The following is a 9,111-nucleotide window of genomic DNA, read 5'->3' as shown; positions in this document are numbered from 1 at the left end:
AAATACAGACTTTCCTGGTAGTTCTGCTGGTAAAGAATCCACCTGCATTGCAGCAGACCCCGGTTTGATTCCCAGGGTGGGAAGATCCCCTGGAGAAGGGATAGGCTTCCCCTTCCAGTTTTCATGGGCTTCCCTAGTGGCTTAGACAGTAGAGAATCCATCTGCAATGTGGGATAACTGGGTTTGACCTCTGGGTTGGGAAGATCCCCTGCAGGAGGGCATGGCCACCCACTCCAGTAGTCTCACCTGGAGAATCCCAAGGACAGAGGAGCCTGGTGGGCTACAGTCCATGAGGTCACAAAGAGTTGGACACAACTGAGTGACTCTGCACACACACTTAATATAAAATACAGCTAAAATAAAATTTCACATTATGGATGGAAAATATATTATGCTTGTATGTCTAACATGGGAAAGTAGTAGGTAATAACACAGTGGCTAGCATATAGCAGCACCTCAGTACATGCTTTTCTTTTGGTTACTTCTTATCTCATTCTATTGCTAATGAAGATACCATGCTGTTACTACATAATTGGAGACTGATTGGAAGTCTCAGAAGTATTTTAGAAGTTTTGATTGCATTAATTTCATGCCTATGATAGGTAAGCTTTTTTATTTTTTCATTCATGAATTTTCCATTAAACCAGGATGTGTGTGTGTGTGTGTGTGTGTGTGTGTGTGTGTGTGTGTGTGTGCATCTGTGTCTGTGTTTCAATGTATCTTTTGAAGAATCTTGATTTTATATTGAATATTATCCTCATATTTTGAGAAATGCAACGTACTCAGGATCATGGGGGATATTGTTCCATTTGTTGTTTCTCAGTCACCAAGTCGTGTCTGATTCTTTGCTACTCCATGGACTGCAGCACGCCAGGCTTGCCTACTCACCATCCCCCAGAGTTTGCCCAAGTTCATGTGCATTGAATCAGCAATGCCATCCAATCATCTCATCCTTTGTCATCCCCTTCTCCTCCTGCCCTCAATCTCTCCCAGTGTCAGAGTCTTTTCCAATGAGTCGACTGTTCTCATCATGTGGCCAAATTACTGGAGCTTCAGCTTCAGCATCGGTCCTTCCAATGAGTACTCAGAGTTGATTTCTTTTAAGGTTGCCTGGTTTGATCTTGCTGTTCAAAAGACTCTCAAGAGCCCCTTGTTCCATATATATATATATATAGACTGCAGCACACCAGGCTTCTTCATATGTGAAGTGAAAGTTGCTCAGTCGTGTCTGACTCTTTGTGACCACATGGACAATACAGTCATGGAATTCTCCAGGCCAGGAAACTGGAGTGTGTAGCCTTTCCCTTCCCCAGGGGATCTTCCCAACCCAGGGATCGAACCCAGGTCTCCTGCATTGCAGGTGGATTCTTTATCAACTGAGCTGTCAGGGAAGCCCTTCCCCACCTCATATATATATATATATATATATATATATATATATATATATATAGAAAGAGTCTTAATTTTAGTTAGAGAACTTGAGTCTGAAACTAGAAATTGGGTGGGAGGACATGACTAAAGTTAGTCATTCACATTCATTTTTCATTTTGTTTTCTTAACCTGTGTGTTTCTTTTAAGAATTCCTCTTCCATGGTACCTTTCTTCTGAAGTGGAAAAACGGAAGAGAAGATGACCAATCACATTTTTTTTTTTTGCTACTTCAAGCCTTGTCTTAGAAAACTATTGGAAAAGGTGCACAGATATTCATCCTATCTGTAAAAAGTATATCATTTCTATTTTGTTCCCCACATTAAAGTAGAGTCTTAGATTCCTAGAGATCCAAATACTCTAAATTCCCACTCTCAGAAGCAGTGAAATTCAGTGATTCTAATCATATACCTTTATACAAAAGGGCTTACCTAATAGCTCAGCTAGTAAAGAATCTGCCTGCAAGGCAAGACACCTCAGTTCAATTCCTGGGTCAGGAATATCCCCTGGAGAAGGGATAGGGTACCCACTCCAACACTCTTGGGCTTCCCTGGTGGCTCAGATGGTAAAGAATGGGAGACTGCATTTGCTCCATGGGTTGGGAACGTCCCCTAAAGGAGAGTATGACAACACACTCCAGTGTTCTTGCCCGGAGAATTGCATGGGCAGAGGAGCCTGGCAGGCTACAGTCCATGGGGTTGCAAAGAATCAGATGCAACTTTCACTTATACAAAAAATGGAAAAAATATCCCTCAAAAGAAAGTGTGGAAAGGACAAAAGAGGGAAGTTTGAAAGCTTTCCGTCAGTGCATTTTTACATCTATCCTTCATAAACTCTATCTTCATTTGTTGTGTTTGAAAGAGAGGTAACCAGTAATGAGAAGGTAAAGTATATAATTTTAGAAAGTGTCTTTGCAGTAATGCTTTGAGTAGGATAAAATTAAAATCTATTTTCTAACTACCTTGAAATGGATCTAATTCAAAGTGCTCTTCACATAGGCAATCATTCCTATTCTTTTAACAATTTCTCATGGTAACTGGTATTTAATTCCAGATTTGAAAATGACATTTTTTATTGTATATGGAAATATCCATTTTTATCTTAATAATACAGAAGGTGTGTTTGAAATTCCTTTTCTTCCAAATCTTGCCTGTTTATTTATAACACATTTTTTGTTATACCAATTTTCAGAATTTGCATCTTTATGACTATATAGATATTTTTTTCACAAAGGACACTTGAACCATTTTCTGATGTATTTTAATTTTTTCTGGATAAGAATTTTTAATGTTTAAATGAAGAGTCTCCAGAAGGGAAATCTGAATATCTCTGTCAAACATGTAAACTATTGAAGTCATAACACCAACTAAGTCAGTCTAACTAGGCTGATCATTTGTTTTGATTTATTTGTTGCCCTTTTTAATTGATTTTTTTATATATTGAAGTATGGTTGTTTTATAATGTTGATACAGTTTCAGGTATACAATAAAGTGATTCAGTTATATATATGGGTATATCTATTCTTTTTCATATTTTTCCATGTAGGTTATTACAGAATTTTCAGTATATTTCCCTGTGGTATACAATAGGTCTTTGTTGATTATCTATTTTATATAACCCTAACTCTGAATATTCATCAGAAGGACTGATGCTGAAGTTGGAGCTCCAGTACTTGGGCCATCTGATGTGAACAGCCAACTCACTGGAAAAGACCATGATGCAGGGAAAGACTGGAGGCAAAAGGAGAAGCAGGCAGCAGAGTATGAGATGGTTAGATAGCATCACCACCTCAATGGACATGAATTTGAGCAACCGTTGGGAGATAGTGGAGGACAGAGGAGCCTGGAGTGCTTCAGTTCATGGAGTCACAAAGAGTCAGACATGACGTAACAACTGGAAAACAGCAAAAAAAGTTTGAATATGTCAATCCCAAACTCTGAATTTATTCCTCTCCCCGACGTTTCCCCTCTGGTAAGCATAAATTGGTTTCCAAAGTCCATGAGTCTGTTTCTGTTTTTCTGTTTTGTAATTAGTTTATATATATATATATATATAAAGATCACATGTATGAATTAATGTTTTCTTTTACAACTTTTTGGAATTTTTTCTTTTCCTAATATATGTCAAAGTTTCATTTATTTAATTTTATTCCTTATTTCTAAACGACCAACACTCTTTCTGTTCAGAGGCTGTAGGTCCCCATAATAATTCTGAGGCTTGCTTTTTAATCCAGTCTGAACCTGAGTGCTCTCCAGAAGTGCTGCATAGCATGTGGTTGAGGATTACTTTTTGGTGTCCTCTTGGGGTTTCTGTCATTTCCTTTGGTGTTGGAACCCCAGGCCCTGGACCTTACTGTTTTCTCTTTCTTGCTTTACTAAGTAAATTTTATAAGATACCTTTCAGTAACTTTCTGAGAATGGTGAAAATACTTGCATATCTAGGAATGTGACTATTTTACATTCACACATGCCTAATTATATGATTAGCAAAGAATTCTCATAGAGAAAATGGTTGCACTCAGAATTTTTAATTTCTTTGTTCTTTTTAATATGGATTTCAGAATTGTTTAATGGTTTCTGAAACTGTATTATTCAATCATTTAAATTTCTGCATGTGTTTTTTTTTTTTTTTTTGAAGGCTTTTAGAATACTCTCTTCTATCTTTGGTACTTTAAATTTCAAAATTTTGCAATGATATGTATTGATATAGAGTTGTAAAAAATTATTTGTGTTGAACACTCAGTAGACCCTTTCAATCTGACTGTCCTCTAACATGAAGAAATTGTACTATTTGTAGCTGATAATTTATTTTCTGTAATTTTGTTTTAAATTTTTGACTACATTTCTTAGTTTTTGGACTTCCTGGTTTGAGATTCTAGCCTTTTTTTTTCCCCCTAGCCCCCCCAATCCCTTTTTTTCCTCTACTAGCATTTTTTTTTTCTGGGTACAATTTAAAAATACATTTTCTTGCCTCTATATACAACAATTCTCATGCTTCTTCAATTTTTTTACTAACATTTTAAACCACAACAGATCCTTATTTATTTTGTAAAAGTTTCACTCTATGCATTCTTTTTTTTTTCTTTTTTTAAATTTATTTATTTTCAACTAAAGGATGATTGCTTTATAGTATTGCATTGGTTTCTACCAAAAAATAACATGAATCAGCCATAGGTTTACTCATATACATTCTTATGTCAATAAAATATATCTTCTCTGTCAATCTGAGTCATTTTTTTTTTAACATTTTCATATGCAGTATGTGAGATTTTCCTTTTACTTTAATCTCTGTTTAACTACTTTATTCTTTTTTTTTTTTAGTGGTTTCCCTCAAATATATTGGATCTGTATGGTTTCTTTACATCAAAGACTTTAATGAAAGTTCTGTCTTTGGTGAGTAGAGCGTGATTCGGGAGTATCATCATCGATTACTCAAATTGCCACCACATATTTTATTTAAGGAAAATTAACTGCCATCAATATTTGACATGTTCTTTGGGTCTGGCTGAGGCATTCCCAGTGGCACAGATGGTAAAGAATCTGCCCGAAATGTGAGAGACCCAGGTTCCATTGCTGGGTCGGGAAGATCTCCTGGAGAAGGACATGGAAAGCCACTCCAGCGCTCTTGCCTGGAGGATTCTATGGACAGAGGAGCTGGGCAGGCAGCAGTCCATGGGGTTGCAAAGAGTTGGACACAACACTGTCACTTTCACTTTTGGGGCTGATACATTTCTTGAAAAAAAAAAACAAAAACTTTGGTATACTGGGTCAATGTGGCTTCCCTCATAATCAGAAATGCAGCATGTGTTGTAAATACTTCTCTGTTCACTATGCATACTTCCTCATTTACCTCCCTTTTTTTTTTTTTAATTGTATATTCGTTTGCCTTCACTTATACTTCATATTCCCAGATACTATGAACCAACCTCCCCAGAGAGAAGAAACTTGCATTTCTTTATCAGAGGGAGGGTTGGTGTTTTAGTTTCCTGTGACTACTATAACTAACTAACTAACTACTCAAATTTTGTGACTTAACCAGAAGTTATTTTTGATAGTTCAAGAGGTCAGAAGTTTGAGATCAGTGTGAAGGCAGAGTTGTGTTCCCTGAAGAGGCTCTAAAAGAGAATCTGTTCCTGACCTCTTTTTGTCTATGTCGTTTCTTTTTCTCTATCTTATCTACTTTTGGCTTTCTCTTTAAGGATACTTGTCAGTTGGTTTAAAGACCATTCCGGTAGCCCAGAATGATCTCATCTCATGATGCTTAACTTAGATTTTCAAAGACCCCTTTTCCAAATAAAGGCATATTCATAGGTTCCGGTGGTTGGCGTGTGCACATATATTTTGGGGGCCACTGAAATGGCAACCCACTCCAGTACTCCTTCCTGGAAAATCCCATGGGCAGAGGATTCTGGTAGGCTAGAGTCCATGGGGTCGCAAAGAGTGGGACACGACTAAGTGTCTTCACTTTTTTTTCACTTTCATTCTAACCATTACAGATGGGTAATTTCATGGCAGTTTGATCCATAGGATTTAGGATTTTTTGTTTACAGATTTTGCTTCAATATTTCCATTTTCAATGCTGTACCAAATCAATACTTTTAGTTTGTTCCTTTCTGAGCATATTCTGGGTTCTAAGCCATAAATTTGGAGAAGGAAATGGAGAAAATGGTAGGGGGCAGGTACCCTTTCTCTTATGTATCCTTTTTTTTTTTTTTTTTTGACTTATGAATTACAACAGATAATTGGAAAAAGAGTCTCATGGAAGAATTGAAGACTCAACCTTTCATTTGGCTTTAAAACTCAGTAGTCTTTTTATCATGTCCTTTGATTTATGCATTTGGCATATTAAACTTTTATAAAGTTAAAGTGAATTCAATTTTATAAAACAAATGCTATATTAGTATATACACCTGTTGAAGATAAGGCAAAAATAGCAGAGACTTATATGATTATATTCCTGGTTCATTCTTGGGAGACTGTACCTTTCTAAGAATTTGTTCATTTCTTCTAGGTTGTCCATTTATTGATATAGTCTCTTATGATCCTTTGTATTTCTGTGGTATCCATTTGTAACTTCTCCTTTTTCATTTCTAATTTCATTAATTTGAGCCCACTGCCTCTTTTTCTTCTTTGTCTATTCTTTTGTTGATGGACACAGATAGCTTCTCTATTTTGGCAAATGTAAATAACATGCTACAAACATTGTGTATGTGTATCTTCTGGAATTAGTGTTTTTGGCTTTTTTCAGATATATATCCAGAAATGAAATTGCTGTATCATAAGGTGGTTTATTTTTAGTTTTATGAGAAACATCCATACTGTTTTCCACAGTGGCTTCACCAGTTTTCATTCCCACTAACAGTGTATGAGGGTACCCTATCTCCATATCCTTTACCAAAGTTTGTTATTTGGGAACTTTTTTGATAACATCCATTCTGATAGGATGGGGAGAAGGGGACGACAGAGGCTGAAATGGTTGGATGGCATCACTGACTCAATGGACATGAGTTTGAACAAGCTCTGGGAGTTGGTGATTGACAGGGAGGCCTGGCTGCTGCAGTCCATGAGGTCACAAAGAGTCAGACATGACAGAGCAACTGAACTGATGGAAATGATTCTGACAGATGTGAGGTGATCTCTCACTGTGGTTTTGACTTGCATTTTCCTGATGGTTAGTGATGTTGAGTATCTTTTCATGTGCCTATTGTTGATCCATTGTCCTCTTTGGAAAAATGTCTGTTCAGATAAGCTTCTTCAGTATTTTCAACACAAGAACATTTCATGTTTATCCTTAAGCATAGAGTTCACTGATCATACAAGTTGCACATCATACAAATTGAATATCTATCTTCTGGTTATGTTTTAATCAATTGTTTTAATGTTTCATTGTATGTGCTATTTACATATTTTTGAGAGTAACCCTTTATCAGTCATATCATTTGGAAATATATATTGTTTTTACATTCAATAGCTGTCTTTACATATTGTTGATGTTTTCTTGTGTTCTGCAAAAGCTTTTAAGTTTAATCAAGTCATATTCATTTATTTTTTTTCCCTTTATTTCCTTTCCTTTTAGGAGACAGACGGAAATAAATATTGCTTCAATTTGTTTCAAAGATTATTCTTCCTGTTTTCCTCTATGAATTTTATAGTATCCAGCTTTACATTTAGGTATTTAATCCATTTTGATTTTATTTTTGTATATGATGTTACAGAGTATTTTAATTTTATAGTTTTGCATATAGCTCTTCAGGTTTCTCAGTTCCACTAACTGAAAGACTGTTTTTTCTTCATATATTCCTGCCTCTTTAGTCTTAGACTAATTTGACCATAAGTACACAGGTTTATTTCTGAACTCTCTATTCTGTTCTCTTCATTTATATGTCTGTTTTTGTGCCAGTGCCATACTGTTTTGATAACTGCAGTTTTGTAGTATGATCTGAAGTCAAGGAGCATGATTACTCCTCTTCTGTTATTATTTTTTTTTTCCCAAAGAGATATATCACATTAGCAAATTGAAGAATAAAAATCATGTCAATTGATGCAGGAAAAAAAAAAAAAACTTTTGACAAAATTAAACATCCTTAAAAATCTTCCATAAAGTGGACATAGAAGCAACATATCTTAATATAATAAAGGCCATATATGCAAACCCACATCTAACATCATATTCAAGGGTGAAAAGCTGAAAGTTTTTCATCTAAAATCAGTAACAGGACAAGGATGGCTACTTCATACAATTTTGTTCAACATAGTATTGAAAATCTTAGCCATACCAATCAGAAAAAAATAAAATAAAAAGGAACCAAAATCATAAAGGAGAAGTAAAACTGTCACTGTTCAAAGGTGACATGATACTATACATAAAAAAAAAAAATCCTAAAGACTCTACCAGAAAGCTACTGCTACTGCTACTACTAAGTCATTTTAGTCATGTCCGACTCTGTGCGACCCCATAGACGGCAGCCCACCAGGCTCCTTCGTCCCTGGGATTCTCCAGGCAAGAACACTGGAGTGGGTTGCCATTTCCTTCTCCAGTGCATGAAAGTGAAAAGTGAACGTGAAGTCGCTCAGTCGTGTCTGACTCTTCGTGACCCCATGGGCTGTAGCCTACCAGGCTCCTCAATGAACTCAATAATGTTGAAGGATACAAAATCAATACACATAAATATATTGTATTTCTACACATTAACAACAAACTATCAAAAAGAGAAATTAAGGAAATAGTCTTAGTTACTATTGCATGAAAAGGAATAAAATACTTAGGAATAAACCTATCTAAGGAGGCAGAAGATCTGTATTTAGAAACTATAAGACGTTGATAAAGGAAATCAAAGGCAGCACAAACAGATTGAAAGATATACTGAGCTCTTGGATTGGAAGAATAAACATTGTAAAACAATCATAATACACAAGACAATCTACAGATTCAATGAAATAACTATCAAAACAGTCATACTTTTCACAAAACTAGAACAAATAATTTTAAAATCTATGAGTGAGTGAGTGAAAATCGTTCAGTCGTGTCCAACTCTTCGCGACACCATGGACTATAAAGTCCATGGAATTCTCCAGGCCAGAATACTGGATTGGGTAGCCTTTCCCTTCTCCAGGGGGTCTTCCCAACCCAGGGATCGAACCCAGGTTTCCCACATAGCAGCCGGATTCTTTACCAGCTGAGCCA

The 9,111-nt window shown here is 36.1% G+C and overlaps 1 long non-coding RNA gene across 1 annotated transcript; it reads left to right on the top strand.

Moving 5' to 3' along the window:
• Nucleotides 1-289: 289 nt before the first annotated feature.
• LOC145529237 (uncharacterized) lies at nucleotides 290-5,180 on the top strand. The gene is made up of 3 exons (XR_014071058.1): nucleotides 290-602; nucleotides 3,069-3,399; nucleotides 4,749-5,180. It is a non-coding gene; the product is annotated as an uncharacterized LOC145529237 (long non-coding RNA).
• Nucleotides 5,181-9,111: the final 3,931 nt, after the last annotated feature.

This window comes from Giraffa tippelskirchi, chromosome 12, assembly GCF_054371585.1.
Source record: "Giraffa tippelskirchi isolate mGirTip1 chromosome 12, T2T-mGirTip1v1.2.pri, whole genome shotgun sequence".
NCBI lineage: Eukaryota > Metazoa > Chordata > Mammalia > Artiodactyla > Giraffidae > Giraffa > Giraffa tippelskirchi.
This window is presented reverse-complemented; position numbering and strand designations above follow the sequence as displayed.